Raw genomic sequence first — 18,427 nt, 5'->3', positions numbered from 1 at the left:
TCAGCCACTTTAGAGTCCTCTATTGAGAATTGTCTATTTAGTTCTGTGCCCCACTTTTTAATTGGATTGTTTGGTGTTTTGGAGACTTGCTTCTTGACTTCTTTGTATATTTGGAGATCAGCCCTCTGTCAGATGTGGGGTTGGTAAATAACTTTTCCCAGTCTGTGGGCTGCTGTTTTGTCTTGCTGACTGTCTCCTTTGTCTTACAGAAGCTTCTCAGGTTCAGGTGGTCCCATTTATCAATTGTTGATCTCAGTGTCTATGCTACTGGTATAATGTTCAGGAAGCAGTCTCCTGTACTGATTAATTCAAGGGTATTTCCCACTTTGTCTTCTAATAAGTTCATTGTGGCTGGATTTATAGTTTTTGCTAGAGAGAATGTGGAGAAAGGGTAACACTACTCCACTGCTGGTGGGAGTGCCAACTTGTACAGCCACTTTGGAAATTAGTATGCCAACTCCTCAGGAAAATGGGAATGAGCCTACCACAAGATCCAGCAATTCCACTCCTAGGCATATACCCAAAAGAAGCACATTCATACAATAAAGACATATGTTCAACGATGTTCATAGCAGCACTATTGGTAATAGCCAGAACCTGGAAGCAACCTAGATGCCCCTCAACTGATGAATAGATAGAGAAAATGTGGTACATTTACACAATGGAGTACTACTCAGCAGAAACAACAATTGAATCTTGAAAGTTGCAGGAAAATGGATGGATCTAGAAGAAACCATTCTGATCGAGGTAACCCAATTACAAAAAGACAAACATGGTATGTACTCACTCATATGTGGATTTTAGACATAGAGTAAAGGATTACCAGACTACAATCCACACTGCCAGAGAAGCTAGTAAACAAGGAGGACCCTAAGAGAGACATACATGGTCCCCCTGGAGAAGGGGAAAGGGACAAGATCTCCTGAGCAAATTGGGAGCAAGGCAGGTGGGGGGAGTGAGCTAGGAGAATGAGAATGGGAGAAGAGGGGTGAGGAGGACATGAGGGAGCAGAAAGGTTGAGTTGGAGGAAGAATAGAAGAAAACAATAAAGGAGTTATCATAATAGAGGAAGATAATTTAGGTTTACAGAGAAATCAGGCACTAGGGAAATGTCTGGACATCTACCAAGATGACACGAGCTAACAATCTAAGCAACAGAGGAAAGGCTGCCTTAAATGCCCTCCCCTGATAATGAAATTGATGACTGTCTTATGTGCCATCCTATAGCCTTCATCAAGCAGCTGGTGGAAGTAGAAGCAGACACCCACAACTAATCACTGAACTTCAGTTGCAGGGGAAGGACGAGTGATGGCCAAAGGAGTCCAGACCAGGCTGGTGAAACCCACAGAAACAGCTGACCTGAACAATGGGGAGCTCTTGGTGCCCAGACTGATAGCTGGGATAGCAGCATGGCACTGATCCAGACCCCAGGAACATGGGTTTCAGTGAGGAAACCTTGGAAATCTACAGGACCTCCTATAGGAGTTTACTACTTATCCCTAGCATTGGTGTGGACTTTGGGAGCCCAATCCACATAGAGGAATACTCCCTGTGCCAAGACAGAAGGGCGTGGGTCTAGGCCCTATCCCAAAAGACATGATAGACTCTGATGACCCCCTATGGAAGCTTCACCCTCCCTGGGGAGCAGAAAGGATATATGATAGGTAGGGTTTTTGTTGGGGGGCGTATTAGGGGAGGAGTGGAGGGAGTGGGACGTGGGATTGAAATGGAAAACAATCTTGTTTCTAATTCAAATAAAAAAAGAGTAAAAAAAAAAAACATAGTGTTATTGAGTGTATCGATCTTGTTTGACAGTTCCTTACTTTTAGTTAAGGCTTGAAGTATATTGTTCATGACTTTTCCATTTGCTAAAGAAACATGATGTTTATCTAATGTTTCTGCCTTTGCTGATGAATTTGCGTTTTTCCCTCACAGCTTTACATACATACCATTTTCTTTGTATTTTTACATTTTTATTATATTTATTTGTGTGTGTGTGTGTGTGTGTGTAGTAGTAGTAGCAGTAGTAGCAGTAGAGAAAATGTGTGCCACAGTGCTCATGTGAAGTTTGATGATAAGTTGCAGGAGTTGGTTCCCTTATCCTATCATGTGGTTCTCAGATATTGAAGTCAGGTTGCCCGGCTTATTGACAAGTGTTCTTACACATGGATCCATCTCCATATTGGTCCTTTTTTGACATCTTGTCCAAAATATGTTGTAGAGATGATCTTCTCTGCACATGTTTATTTGATATTCTACATTACTTGTCTGTTTGAATGTCTATTTCTGTCTGTAGATTGGGAGGTTTTCTGCTATAATTTCAATTAATAGATTCTCTATGCCTTTAGTATTTATCTAAGCTGGCTTTATCCCATAGGTTCTTATGCTTGGTTTATTGGTCATATCACAGATTTTTGTATGTGATTATACTCATTGAATTTTTTTATTGACACTTGAGAGTTTTCATGTGTGTGCATGTGTACATGTGCCTGTGTACATGTATGTGTGTGTTTGTGCATGTGTGGAGTCGAAGGGTCAATACTGAGTGCTCTTCAATTACTTCTTCACCTTATTTTGAGCCAGCATCTCGCTATGAACCTAGAGCTCAGTGATTCAGCAAGGTTGGCTGTATAGAAAACTGCAGAGATCCTCATGTGTCTGCTTCCATGGTAGTGGGATTACATCTGTGTAGTATTGCACCTAATTTGTTTGAGTGGGTATCAAGGATACATACTGAGGTACTCTAGCATTTTTGCCTGATTCAGTATAATCTGAGCTCACTGGGTAAGGAGTTTCTGATTCTTTTGGGGAGTCCTGCTGCTTTTCATATCCTTTGCATTTCTAGGCTGTGATCTGCACATCAGTTGGTTTGGGTGTCTATTTTGATATTTAGGATATTTAGGAGAATGGGGAAACTTCCTAATAAGCAGGCTTCTGTTGAAGGCTGGAGAAGGTGAGAAGAAACCAAATTTATGTGAAAGTAACATCAAGGCATATAAACTATAGAAATACACTTATAGTCGATTTTAGACGACTAATATACCACCAATGACCACGGAACTACTAGAGAATGTTAAAGCCATTTAAAATAATTGTGGAACTAGTAAACAAATGGCATAAATGGGGCGATACAAGGTAAAGAGAGAGGAAGAGGAGAGGAGACACGAAATAAATGAAAGGAAGAATGGAATTACGGGGAAAAGAACAGATTAGAAAAAAGGGAAAGTGAAAGCAAACTTGTGGAGCCAGTGACATGACTCAGAAGGTGAAAGTCGCTTACCACGAAGCCTGAAATCTTGAGTTCAATCCTCAGGATCCACATGACAGAAAGAAAGGAAGAGAGAGAGAGAGAGAGAGAGAGAGAGAGAGAGAGAGAGAGAGAGAGAGACAGAGAGACAGACAGACAGGTAGGGCTCCTGGAAATGAGTTAAGCAAATGACTTCTGCAAGGTAACAGACAATTAAGAACTCAACTATGAAGTATTCCTTCTACCCATTGTAGTTCATCACATGCCCATCCAAGAGGTTCCAGGGTTCCATTAGAGTTGAAGTTGGAGGAGAAGGAATTTCCTTTCTCTCAGTACTTGGGATGCATTCTGACATTTTTTTCCTTAAAGGATTTCATGTTATTTCATGTTATGGGATCATCATAGGCTACTTGCACATACTAAGAGCACTATAATATTATAGATAATATGGTGTACAGCAGCGCAAGTTTAGGTGCCTGTTATTGTCAGTCATATGTTCTTATGTATGTCTGGCTCTATTTTCACAAGAGGCCCCATTTTTTATGTAGTGTTTCTTCACTAGCCACTTGCTTTCTGAAAGAAGAACATTGAATTTTCTAAGTGTTTCATGAAGAAGCCTGGTAAGTCCTTTTGTCCCCCCTTTGTAGTGTTTTCCCTTCCAACCTAAGGCATCAGGTATTTACTTTTGTTTTTCTCATGTCAAATATTTCACAAACTCACTATAGAACATGCTTAAGATCTACTAATATTGCAGTGTTAGTGTCAGCAATATTTCCTAATGTTGGGTGCAGTTTAAATAATTTCTTCTTACAACATCGCCAAGACGGTTTCTTCAATATCATCTTGATTAGTAATAAAATATTTTTGAGCTCTATTATGGTCTGTTTTCAGAATTCAGTACGAGGACTATTCATCAGGACCCTTTAAACATCAATTGTTACAGAAATTATTCTTCATTTATTTCAGGAACTTCTTCCCAGGCTCCTGGAGTGCTACTGAAATGCATATCTTCATCTTTATAACACAAATACCTTACTTTATGATTCCATCCATCTTAATGCAAAAAATATGAAATTAATTTTATGCATATAAGACTAAAATAAAATTCATGGCAGCACCCTATGTAGACACACCAAAAACCTGAATGACCTGAGGCTAAAATTCCAGAAAATGCACAATTGAGTCCACTGAAATGGCTCATAAGGTAAGTGCAGTTGGTGCCCAAGCCTGATGGCCTGTGTTTGATCTTTAGAACCCATGTAAAGGTAAAAGTAAAGGAGTGAATGAGGTAAAGTGATACCACAGTTTATCCTTCACCCTTTATGTACAGGCCATGTCGCATACCCACATTATACACATGTACACACTCATGTGCAAACATGTATACTCAGCAATAATAGTGAGCAAAATATGGATAAAAGTGATAATAGAAAATACAAAGATGAAATAGTAATAGCCATTGTCTCTTGCTCTACAAAAATGTAAAGCATGTTAAATCATACATAGATTTTTTCACATACTTCTATTCACAAGAAAATGTGTTTTTGTAGATGAGTCCCCGTGACAGAGCCCCATTTTACTTGGTTCTGAGACTCACTTTTAGGTGAAGAAGAAGCCCAAGAGGGCATTTGTGCAGAGTCTTGATTGAATGAGAAATCCTGGAAAAGATCATAGCATCAGCATGTATGTAAAACGAGTGGACATGACAGGGATACAGCCACCAATATGTGATGATGACCTCATCACTCTCTCCAGAACATTTATCTTCTTATGATTAATCTGTGACGTCAGTTAGTTACTGAGTTTCTTCACAGGAATGTCTGAGATGCATCACACCTAACAAACTCAAAACTACACTTTTACCTGTATGTGTTTCAAGCAGGCATGAAATTCATGATCCCACTATCTCAGTCTCATAAGGGCTGGAATAACAAGTATATGTCACCACTTCTTAATCAGTTATAAATGCTATTAGTCAACATTATAAACTAATGAGTGTGTTGCTAATCACTCTTACAGAATATATTTTAAATTATAAAATCTTTTTCTAAATAATAGATGGGAATTTTTGTTTCAAACAAAAAGCAAAACATGTCTTGCTTCAAATGTGTCTGTTATAGAACATGCCTATCATTTAAACTGTTAGTCCATTGTACTTAAAAGGACATTTAGTTTAAAAATATATGTATTATATTTTGAAAGATTTGTGATAAATACTGCATTTATCAAACTTTGGGATGATTGTAAGATTAAATTTCTGCATTGAAATAAATTTATTAAATTAATAAGGCAGACCATAATACATAAAATAATCTTTCTTAACAGGATTTATTTTCCCTTTAGAGCAAATACTATTAAGTTATCAGTTTACAGTAACAATATCCAAGAAGGATACTACAATTAAAAGTGTCAGAACTACCTTTAACCTATGATTGACTGTCTTTATAATTAAGTATAGAATAGTTAACCAAACTCTAGAAAACTCTAGGCAAAACAATTCTAGAAAGATCTAGGCAAATTATTTTAGTGCCCCAAACAAAGAATGTCTCCATTGTTATTTCCCTTTCTAGAATAATAGACATTAAATGTTAGGAATTTTTTCACTAGGGTCCCTAAGAAAAGTTGTACTAATTATCTTGTTCTATATCCTAGAACAACACCCTTAATTATTTTTTTTAATTATAATTGTTTGACCATTGGCTCAGGATTATTTCTGGCTAACTCTTATATTTAAATCAATCTATTTCTATTAATTTATGTATTTCCACATGGCCATGGTGTTACCTCATTTTCTACATGTCTTGCTTCCTTGGTGGCTGGCTGGCATCTCCTCCTGACTCTGCATTCTTTCTCCTTGTATCTCTACTTGGATTTTCTGCCTGGCTCTATTATGCCTGGCTATTGACCAAATCAGCCTCTTAATAAACCAATGGTAATAAAATATATTCAACGATTGCTTTCAATTTTTAAGTTTTTAAATTATCTCCATTGGTTAGGGGAGAAGGTTTTGTTGCTATTTCCATTTAGGAATTTTTTGACATGAATTTATTTATTTTGTGTGGAGAGGGATGATGAGTGGCTGTATATGGGTGGGTTTGGATGCCACATTGCCAATGTGGAGCTCTGAGGACAATTTGTGGGAGTTTATTCTCTTTTTTTCACCATGTAGGCTCCAAAGATCAAACTTAGGTTGTCAGACTTGGCAGCAACATTCTTTACCTCTGAGGTACTGTAATGTCCATGGTTCCAGGTTTAACAGCTTACAATATAAATACACATGTTCATAATATTTCAAGAAGGGATAACACTCATTCTCTTCTAAATTTCCTAAACATTTATCTTATATCCACTTAAAAACATAACAATATTGTTGGCATAGTATATGTAATCACACTTCTACACCTGAAAATCTTTGATTTAATTAGCACCTACTTATACCTGAGATATTTCTCAATATTAACATATGGTATATACATATTTATAAGTAAAAGGAAAAATGATACAGGAGCACCAATAAATCCCTATCTCGAAGATCTCAAAATTACCTCATCTGTGTAAGTTTGTTCACATTAACAAAAGAAAAACAAATATAAACAAAGTATTTACAAAGATTGCCTATTTAAATCAGATCCAAGGAAAGTGTATTGTACAGTTAACTTCCAATGGCTTCTGTGATATAAAAGTTGAACTGGTTTATATTCTCTTGAAATAAATCACAGGCTACTCTAAAAAGGTCATTGTATCACTAGAAGACATGCGTGATATTAAATTTACTCTCTATGCCAGTGTGCCTCAAAACAAATGTCAAACTTTTAAAAATCATAAATTACAAATTATTTATGGCTAAAAACAGTACCAGTGGTGTCTGTCGGTTTCCATTTCCCATCTCTTAAATCACACTTCTTAATTGATGATTCTGGTCTTATGATTTCACACACTCATCTATTTTATGATTTATTCCTTCATAAAGATGCACTGAGAAAAATTTCCTTAAAATAGAATAACTTAAAAAGGAATCAGTAGAAAAATGCTGTATCAGATCTATTATATAAAAGTTTATCATTTTTATGTGTTCTTTTTATTTATTTATTTTCACTTTACCCCCTTCTTCCCCTTCCTTGATCCCCCCACCCCTCCTCTTTCCACACCCTGTCCACTCCTCAGAGGGGGTAAGACCTTCCTTAGGAAGTCAACAAAGTCTAGCATACTAAGTTGAGACAGGATAAATTCCCTCATCCTGTATCAAGGATGATCAAGGCATTCCACCATAGGGAGTGGGCTCAAAAAAGTCAGTTCATGCACCTAGGATAGGTTCTGATCCCACTGCCAGAGCCCTCCAACAGATCAAGCCACATAACTATCACCCACATTCAGAGGGCTTAATTTGGTCTCATGCAGATTCCCTAGCTGTCAGTCCATAGTCCATAAGCTCCCAGTAGCTCAGGTCAACTGTCTCAGTGGTTTTCCACATCATCTTGACTTCCCTTGTTCATATGATCCCTCCTCCCTCTCTTCAAGTGAACTCTAGGAGCTCAGCTCAGTGCTTGGCTGTGGGTTACTACATCTGCTTCCATCAGTTACTGGATATAGATTCTATGATGACAATTAGGGTAGTCACTAATCTAATTAAAGGTGAAGGCCCAATCAGGCACCCTCTCTATTATTGCTAGGAGTCATAGCTGGGACCATCCTTGTGAATTCCTGGGAAGTTCTCTAGCACCAGGTTTCTTCTTAACCCCATAATGGATCTCTTTCATTCTTTTCCTCCTCCATCTGTCCCCCAACTCGGCCTTCTCAGCCGCTCATGTTCCTATCCCCCATCCTCTCCCTTCTACACCCCCTCCAGTTTACCCAGGAGATCTTAACTATATTATTTTCCCTTCTTGTGGCTCTCCATGTATGTCTCTCTTAGGGGGCCCCTTTTTACTTAGCTTCTCTGGGGTTGTGGGTTGTAGCCTGGTTATCCTCTGCTTTATGTCAAATATCCACTTCAGAGTGAGTACTCTGAGACACCATCTTACACCTATCAGAATGGCTAAGATCAAGAACACTGATGACAGCTTATGCTGGAGAGGATGTGGAGTAAGAGGAAAACTCCTCTATTGCTGGTGGGAGTGCAAACATTTATGGCCACTTTGGAAATCAGTATGGCATTTTCTCTGAAAATTGGGAATTAATCTACCTCAAGACTCAGCAATATCACTCTTGGGTATATACTCAAAGATGCACAATCACACCACAAGGACATTTGTTTAACTGTGTTCACAGCAGCATTATTTGTAATAGCTAGAACCTGGAAACAACCTAGATGCCCCTCATGCAAAGAATGGATAAGGAAAATGTGGTATATTTACACAATGGAGTACTACTCAGTGGGGAAAAAAGTAAAAGAATAATGTCATCTTGAAATTTGCAGACAAATGGATGGAATGAGAACAAACAAAACAAAGATGACAACAACAACAAAAACATCCTGAGTGAGGTAACCCAGACATAAAAAGACAAACACAGTAATGCGTTCTTTTTTTTAAAATTTTTTTTATTAGTTCAAGTTAGGGAACAAGCTTGTTTCACATGTAAGTCCCTTCTCCCTCTCCCTCCCCTTACCCCCATCCCTCCTCCCCCATTCCCAACCTACCCCCCACCCCATCCACCCACCACTCCCCAGGTAGGGTAGGGCCCTCAACGGGGGCCCTAGTGCATTCTTTTTTTTTAAAAGATGTTTTATCCATCTTACATATCCATACATATGCCATAATGTATTATGGCATTAATGTCTGCTCAGGATAGGAATTTAATAAATGAAAAGAAAAGAGTTACATGAATTTTCCCAGGATACCTCATGGAGAACTGCTTTTCACATTTTCATATGTACATCCACTCACACATATACAGGTTGTATGTGTATATGTATGAGAAGTATATGTATATATGCATATGCGTATGATGGATATGTATATATAATTCTGAAACATGGAATCATAGCTAAATTACTATTTTGTAAATACTATGATTTCATTACCTAGTAAAGATTAACTTACATAACATTCCCTCATAACTGCAAAATATTTCATAATGTACCCCTGTTGTAATGCAGTGAGTCTGTGTCCTCTAGTTGAGCAAGTGGGCTCTTTATTCATCCCAAATGGTGAAGTGAATGTGTATTATCAAATACATATGTTTTTGTACAATTGCCTTAGACGTATAAATTCCTGTATATTCCCAGTATACTAAGAAACAATGGTTTTAAGCCTCCTGAAATGTTTTGTCACCTTTGTTTTTCTTGAAACAGTGCTGTTTAAACTCAGTCCCCTAGATAATCATTATCCTCTTTTCAAGCAACAAAACCGTAGGATGCTTACTGACTGTGAAGTTTTGTTTTTTGAATATAAAATGACATAGTCTTTTCATAATTATACAAAACATTGTTAATTTGTTTATGCTATTTATTAGGTCATATCTCTTCTCTTCCTTGCTTATTTCAAAAGTCAGGTGATTGTGAGTTAAGTTTCTTCATAGCCTGCTTTTAGTCTGCTTCTGCAACAAATTAAATCAGCTCTTCCCTTGTGTATCTTTCCTTTCTTGTGCTGTCATGCAAGTTCCATGGATAGGAATGCACTGTTGCCAATGTCCATTCTTCATGGCTTTCAGTTAGACACAGCTTTGGGCTTAGTGAATAGGGGTTTGTGTTGACTTTGCCCTCTCTGTGCTGGGACTACATCTGGCCTAGATCTGTGCAGGCCCTTTGCATGCTGCCAAAGTCTCTATGAGCTCATACATGCATCAGTTCTATTGTGTCTGGAAGACACTGTTTCCTTGGTGTCATCCACTCCCTCTGATTCTTACAGTGTTTCCATCTCTACTTCCTCATAGCTCCCAGAGCCCTGAGAGGAGGAGTTTGATGAAGAAATCCCCATTAGAACAGAGTTTTTCATTCTCTCACTCTCTGCCCAATGTTCAGTGGTAGGTTTCTATATTGGTTCCCAATAACTACAGGAGGATAATGAATAGATCAATGCTCAGATATGGCTACTTTAGGTGATGTGTAATGAAAAAATACAAATTTTAAGACAATCAACATATCATCTGAAATCAGATTTACATGGTCCTTATGGTTTTGCATCAGAGTTTTTTATATGCATCTTCAGTTATTTTGAAAAGAACTTTCAATTAATTTTTCCACTATGTAAAAGTTTCTCCTTTCTAATTGAGGAGACTATATGCATCCCCTCTAGCAGAAGGCAGACTGGTACAATCGTACTATTGTGGCAGATCAGCAGGCCTATGGTATTTCCATTTGTTGCTTCCTTGTCATACTGTTTACATGGATTGTCTATTTGGGAGTGCTTTATGAAGAGTTTATTATCTGTAGAAGTCTTTCAATGAAATTCAAAGGGTTACTGAGTTTAGAGAAACTAACATTTTCAGTATTAATTAAATATATTATCTTATTTATACATTCAATCAATAAAAATACCACTTTGGGCATCTTTTATAATTTAAAAATTACATATTTTAATATCAAACTACAGAGGCTCCAGATGTCTCAAAAATGATCACTCTTTTGGACTCAATAGTAAATGGACATCCAATTCATCATGTTAATTTATACGTCAAAACAGAAACACAATTATATCTTTATTAACTTTATTTATACTTAAATTTAACTGTTTACTTTTCAACTCATTTAATCTATTTCATGTGTTACTAAAATTTCATTCTAGAAGAGATTCGTACTCCTCATCAGACTGTCAAAGTTGTCTGTAATACCAAAAGTTTCAAATCTGAGGACTCACTAATTATGCCCTTTCAGTGACATTTTTTTTTTGGTGGTTTATACTATAATTTTGTTTTTAAAAAGCCAATTTCCTGTGGTATTTCCAGGACATTTTCAACTCACAACAAATGGAGGTAGCAGGAAAACATTTATATTCTGTCATAACACTATTGTGGCGTTAGTTCACCACAGTTTCTGAATCCCTTAGGATCTCACATCTGATTAATTTAATTGGTTCTATTTTCATAGGCATTGTAGGTTTTTACCTCTAAAGTAAATAAAACCTTATACTGGTGGCTTACTACTGTGAATTTTTGAGCTTTGGAAGGTGTTATTAGCTATTTAGTAATTTCGGCTAAAGGGAGATGAACAGCAATCTTTTGTATAAGAAATAAGTATAATGTTTAAGTGTGCATTGTCAATGCCAATCATGTTCCTTACCAAACAGGCTCAAAGCTATCCATAACACCTCTGAGAAATGGCTGTACTCCACAGGCAGGTGGAAAATGTTTTTTTTTTTTTTAGTTTAATAAAACTTGATGGGTAAAAGCATTTTCCTATCTCTTCACTGTGTCTGGTTCAACTTTTAACATGCTTTGATATATGATGTAGTGCCACATAAATATTTAATAAATGTTTGCTACATAATATTTCAAATACATAATGTCTTTACTTATAGGAGCAGAAAGATATGCTTGAGTTTGAAATTTAGCTTTAGGTATTTCAAAAAGCACTTACCGGTATTTTTTGTAACTTTCAATCATTACTAGAAAAATAAAGTAACTTTTACAAATGGTTGAAAAAAATTGATTGTGCAGGTATGATTTACTGAAAATATTTTTCCAGTTCACAAACAGTAATTTTCCACTGTGAAAACACATTAAGGGAAAAATGTGATTTTAGAAATTACTTTCAAAAGAGTTATATAGGTGCCTGATATTTGGAACTGATGGGCCAGTTAAGTGTTTTAAAATGCATCAACTTTGAATCTGTTGAAAAGCTGATTACACTCAAGGGGAAAGGTAGACAAATTGTGGTTGAGGAAATAGATCCATTTAGTGGAACATGCAATGCTGGCTTGAGCAATTGGGCCATTTCACCCTTATCCAAAGAAAATATATTCCATATCTGATATGTCTTATGCTCTTTCCTATACATGCCTATTTAAAATAAGGTTACTCCATAATCTAGATATAATACAAAAATGGCAATAATAATAAAACAAGATAATTATAATGGAATATGATAACAAATTACAAACAATTAGCTAAATAAATAGATAGCAAATTGTATGCTATGAAAGCATGAAGGACCTGCGTTCGATCCTAAGAATGTACATACAAATGCATGCTGCTGCATATTTGTAATTCCAGAGCTGGCAAAGATGGCGAAAGGTAGATTCCTGGAGCTCCCTGGGCAACCAGTGTGGCCTACTGGGCAAGCCTCTGGCTAGTGAGAGAACTTCTTCTGCATGTATGTTATGGCTATTACCTTGGTGTTTTTATGGGATTTCTAGCAATGGGAGCTAGAAGTTTGCTCTCTGGGACTCTTTTCCTCCTATTGGTTTGCCTTGTCCAGTGTCAATATGAGGGTTTTACCTTGTTGTAGTGGTTTGAAAGAAAATGGCCCCCGTAGGTATTGGCACTATTAGGGAAAGCAGCTTTGTTAGAGTAGGTGCGGCCTTGTTGGAGGAAGCATGTCTCTGTGGGGGACAGGCTTTCAGATCTCATATGCTCAAACTGCACTCAATGCGGGACACAGACTCCTTCTGGTGTCTGTGGATCAAGAACTATCAGCTCCTTTTCCAGCATGGGTGCCTGCATGTCTCCTGCCATGACAATAATGGACTAAACCTCTGAACTGTAAGCTAGCCCCAGTTAAGTGTTTTCCCGACCACAGTTGTGTTGGCCGTGGTATTTCTTCAGAGCAATAGAAATACTAAGGCACTTGTCTTCTGGTGTCTTGTTTTGTACCATTTGGCTGTTGTCTCTTGGAAGCCTGCTTTTTTCTAAGTAGGAAATGGAGGGTGAGTGGATCTGAGGGAGAGGAGTAGGGCCAGCTATAGAAATACACCCTGACCCTGAAACCAGAGCCAGGAAGTAAAAAAGGGGCCAGTGAAACAAACACACTTGAACCCTGAAACCAGAGCCAACGAAACACACTCTGTCCCTGACCAACTCAGCATGAAATCCAGCCAGTCTCTGAGCTTGTACAAACTCAAGGATTGAAATCCGACCAATTCCCACCCTAAAAATCTTCACCCTGAAAAAACTCCACCCATCAGAAATCCTATAAAAGCCCCAAATTTGTTCAACTGGAAGCTGTCATTTCCACCCCTGCAGAGGCAGCCACTATCCTGGATTCCTCTCTCCCAATAAATCTCTTGAATGAGGTTTGGGTGATGACCGTTTTTCTCTGGAGCGGAGCCGGACAGAGAAGTAACAACTGTCACTGGAGCAGGGGCAGAATTGCTACGTTTCTCCCAGGAAACACCCCTGGCAGAGTGGAGCAGAGAAATAAGGATCTCTCAGAGAGAAGCACAAGGGCTACATTCCTGCAGGGAAAACCATCCCCCACCAGAACACAACTGTAGTTATTGCTTGGCTTCTGACAGCCAGGATACCCTCCTCTTCAGAGCTGTGCCGCTTGCAGGTATAGCCTGGCTTTTGATGGCCAGGATACCTTTCCCTTCAGAGCTTTAACACTTGCAAGAAGGAAGATGGGGGCGGAGCTGGAAGGAGTGAAACGAGAAGAAACTGTGGTTGGAATGTAGTGTATGAGGCAAGAATCAATTTTCAATAAAAAAATGGAGGAAAATACATGAGAAATGACACCTGAGTTTAACCTCTGGCCTCTATATGCATGAACACACATGCACACACACCCACACACACATCAACTTGCATGTACACACAAGTTACTGTTTGTGTGTATGTGTGTGTGTGTGAGAGAGAGAGAGAGAAACAGAGACAGACAGACAGGCAGACAGACAGACAGACAGACAGACAGACAGACAGACAGACAGGGATAGCTAAAGGGTAAGTAAAGAACCGAATCCAAGTAAAAATCAGTCACACATATTGTATTAGTTAATGTTTTATTTCTCTGAAGAGACATCATAACCGAGGCAAATCTTATAAAAGAACATTTGATTGGAGGGTTGTTTATAGTGTCAGAGGGTTAGTTCATGGTCACCATAGCAGGAAGGATACAGGCATGACCCTGGAATAGTAGCTAATCTACAGGCAGCAGAGAGAGACTGGGTCTGTGTTTTTTTTTTGTTTGTTTTTTTTTGTTTTTTGTTTTTTGTTTTTTGTTTTTCGAGACAGGGTTTCTCTGTGTAGCTTTGGAGCCTATCCTGGCACTCGCTCTGGAGACCAGGCTGGCCTCGAACTCACAGAGATCCGCCTGCCTCTGCCTCCTGAGTGCTGGGATTAAAGGTGTGCGCCACCAACGCCCGGCTTCCCCCCCTCCCCCCGAGAGACTGGGTCTTGTGTAGGTTTTTGAAACATCAAAGCCCTCTCTCAGTGACACACATCCTCCAGGGCCTCACCTACTCCAACAAGGCTACACCTCCTAATCCTTCCAAACAGTTCAACAGTTCATCAACTAGAGTCTAAGCCTACAAAAATACGAGTCTATGTGGGACATTCTCTCAAACCTCCACACACAGGTTCATGAATTTTGACCCCAGCATTGGGGATGTAGAGACAGATGAATCCCTGAGGCTTGCTGGCCAGCTAGTGTCACCTAATCAGTGACTTCCAGACCAGCACAAGACCACGTCTCCCAAATCAAGGTTGAGGACACCTGAAGATTACATCTGAAGTTGACCTCTGGTTGCCACGTGCGTGTTTACATATTCATGTGTAATAATTCCCAACATACAAGCACAAACACACTCAAATGCTCACACAAACACCTGCACACAGAATTATTGAATCACAATTCTGAGGCTTATGAGCTAAATATCTCTATGTTTAAAAGCTCATGGATGATTCAGGTGCTGGTTAAACTGTTGGAATCCTGCTCTGAAGAGGTGGCGTTTTCCTGTCCTGTTAAAGTCAGACTAGTCAGGGAGAGAAAGAAGACTCAGGTGGATATTCTTGGTGGCCTTGATGTCTTCAGGGAGCTACAGAGTCTAAAAGAAAACATCTACCCCACATAAGAGAACAAAAAAGGCAATAAGACTATGATTAAAATGTCATGCTGTGGGTTGCTACCATCAAGCAGGTACAATAGTGTGACATAGCACGATACATGGAGTTCATGTTTCTGTACGAGAAAGAATTCTTTCAGGCTGGAGCCAATAAGAAATTTAATCTTTCTGTCAAAAGAAATTGAATTATAATCTCACATTTTGCCACAGCTCCATTTGGAGACACAGGGATCCAGCTAAGGGTACAAGTTGTCTCAGATGGAGGAAGGAGTACCACCTTGTTGGCTTGGTAGACCTCCATTCAGGAAATGAGTGACTAAGAGAAGACACTTTCCAGGTACCCTGAAGGGAAAAGTTACATTCATGGTTCTGTAAAGCTTCAAATCACGAAGCAAATTCAGCAAAGATTTCTACGAAGAAGGACTTACACCCAACCCCTGATGAAAAACAAAAGAAAACCCTACGGGCTCCTCTTTGTGCCTGTGTACAGAAACTCTGAGTCTCCACTTTGAGTGTGGCAAAAGGATCAGCTATTTCCTACAAATAGAAAATAGTATGATTCATCACACAGTCCATTCCCACCTATGGCTAATTTTGGTCAATTTCTAGATTAATAAAAGTCTTTCTATATACCAGCTATGGAATTTTCTTCTTGTAACCCTTCTGACTAGTAACTCTTGCAATATTTGAACAGATATGATTTAAAAAGAAAGACACAGATACTCCAAGTTCTCAAAAAATAAATCTCAACACATATTACATGAGAGCAAAAGGGAGCCTGACGGTGATGATCCAGAGGAGAAGAAAGTCAATAAAACAATTTTTGCTTGAAGGTAGCATAATGAACCCTAATCCTGTATATGATATTTTCATATATAAATAAAAAGGCTTTGAAAAACTAGCTTAGAAACTATTACTCTCAAATATGAAACCTAAGGATTTGAAGAACAGAAGTTTAATATATACACAAAACTGTGCAAATCAAGCTCCAAAGTTTTGCTTATCAACCACAACCTGGGGAGAATATTTTCAAAGATTGTTTAATAGAGATGTCATGTTAAGTTTATGTCTACTTGAAACTGCATAGGGTCACCCAAGAAGAAAGAACCTCAGTTGAAGAATTGTCTCTAACAGGGTTATCTGTGTGCATGTCTGTGGGGCAATGTCTTGACTGCTAAATGATAAAAAACGGCCCAGTCCACCATGAGCAGTGCCATCCCTGGGCAGGTAAGAGAACTAACTGGTTAAACATGAGCTTAACAGTACACGGATCTACTCTGGTTTTTGCTTCAGCTCCTACTTGAGCAACTCCATAACTATAGTGACAGAATACAACTTAGAATTTTAAGCTGAAGTAAGTCCTTTTCTAAGGAAACTAGAACAACATATTTCTGACACTGAAAAAGGACAAAGATGGTTTAACTAAATTTAGAATATATGATAAGAATTTAGATGCTATTGTTAATCTCCGAAGAGGACAATGGGCACAATTCTAGTTAAATCCAATTTCAAGATGGATTTGTAAATAGTGAATACCCATTTAAGTTTGAGGCATAAATTCCAGAACATAGAGGGCTAGAATCTGGATTTGAGGGTATATGCCGAGGCTGCAAGTCACATTCAAAGAGTAGATTGTGAGTATCAGAGAGGTCCATTGTTTCTCTCATTCTGCAAATAGGCCCAAGGAGAATAGCTAAGAGGTTTTAAATCATATCCATCAAAATAAGAAAATAAACACTCTCCTTTGAATATTAACCATGTAGTGACTGCTATGTCTAGCATTTCCGGAGAAATTGTAACAAAATATGACCATTTGGAAATATGGCAAGACTGTAATGGAAAGAAGCCAGGCCCTCAAAAAATTATGTGGAATGCTCACAGAGTTAATAGAACACAAAAGAAGACAAAAATGAAAGATGAGTCAAGAGTGTGTAGTGCATATGTGTGGTGGATATGATTGGCTATAGAGTTAAAGTCTGGGGAAGTGAACAAATGATTGTTTGAACTCATCTGTGGGGGAATGAGATCTAGAAGTAAAAGGAATGGAAGACAGGACATTTTGTGGTTGGGATGATGGAAGGCTATAGTTTTGTTGAAAATATTTCACAATGACAAGATGTAAGATATGACAAGAAGTGAGTGACTTAGACAAAACAGTTACAAAGCTACCAGGTAGCTTTTTTAAGATTTTATTTATTTATTATGTATACAACATTCTGCTTCTTGTATATCTGCACACCAGAAGAGGGCACAAGATCTCATAATGGATGGTTGTGAGCCACCATGTGGTTGCTGGGAATTGAACTCAGGACCTCTGGAAGAGCAGTTGGCGCTCTTAACCTCTGAACCATCTCTCCAGTCCAAGGCATATTATTAAAATGATCATTGACCACAAATATTCACATAGCTCTTGGGCTTCATCATGGCCTGGGCAACACTACAGTCCCCTGATACCAGCATGGCTTCCTGGAGAAATATGGACCATGGAGGTATTTTCAGGAGGTCCAGTCCAGGAAATGAACCATTCTTCATCTTGGACATTCTGTCGATGCTCAGATCCAGTGTTATCCTGTGGCTGGGGAGCTTGTTTGGGGTTTAAGTCTGCACAAGCTCCAGGCTGCTGTTGCCTACCACCCTGACAACCCTCCTAGGATATGACATGTTCTTTCATCAACCACAGCCTTCTCTCACTCCTGTCATAGATGTCCCTGCCTGAGGTTATGCTGATGTTCATGGTCCATGCTACTGCCAAGAGCCATGTTTGGGTCGTTGGTCTTGATACAGTCAGGAGCGGTGTTGATGTCCAAAGTCCATGCTGTCACAGAGGACCAATCAGTTGTCTATTGTCTGGGCTACTGCTTGGGGCCATGTTCATGTCTGTGGGCTGTGCTGCTGTCAGGGGCCATGTGATGTGAGTGCCCTGTGCAGTCATATGGAGCCATGTTGATGTCAATGGTCTGTGCTGCTGAAGGTCATGTCTGGATCCTTGGTCCTGATGCAGCTGAGGGCCATGTTCATGTCTGTGCCCCAAGTTTCCACCTAAGCTATATGGATATCTATCATCTGTGCGACTGCCTGAGCCATGTTCTTGTCTGTGGGCTGTGCTACTGCCTGAAGCCATGTTCTTGTCTGTAGGCTATGCTACCACATGGGGCCATGTTGATGTGGTTGACCTATGAAGCTACCTGGGCCATGTTGATGTCCGTGATCTATCTGTGGTCTGTTCTGCTAAGGTCATGTTGGT

At 38.9% G+C, this 18,427-nt stretch overlaps 1 pseudogene; it reads right to left on the bottom strand.

Moving 5' to 3' along the window:
* The window catches only part of LOC100751604, a 42,705-nt pseudogene extending 24,981 nt beyond the window's left edge, over positions 1–17,724 (bottom strand).
* Between the last annotated feature and the right edge of the window lie 703 nt (positions 17,725–18,427).

The sequence above is a fragment of the Cricetulus griseus genome, chromosome 5 (genome assembly GCF_003668045.3).
Source record: "Cricetulus griseus strain 17A/GY chromosome 5, alternate assembly CriGri-PICRH-1.0, whole genome shotgun sequence".
Lineage (NCBI taxonomy): Eukaryota > Metazoa > Chordata > Mammalia > Rodentia > Cricetidae > Cricetulus > Cricetulus griseus.
The sequence above is the reverse complement of the archived record's forward strand: the minus strand, read 5'-3'. Positions and strand labels throughout refer to the sequence as shown.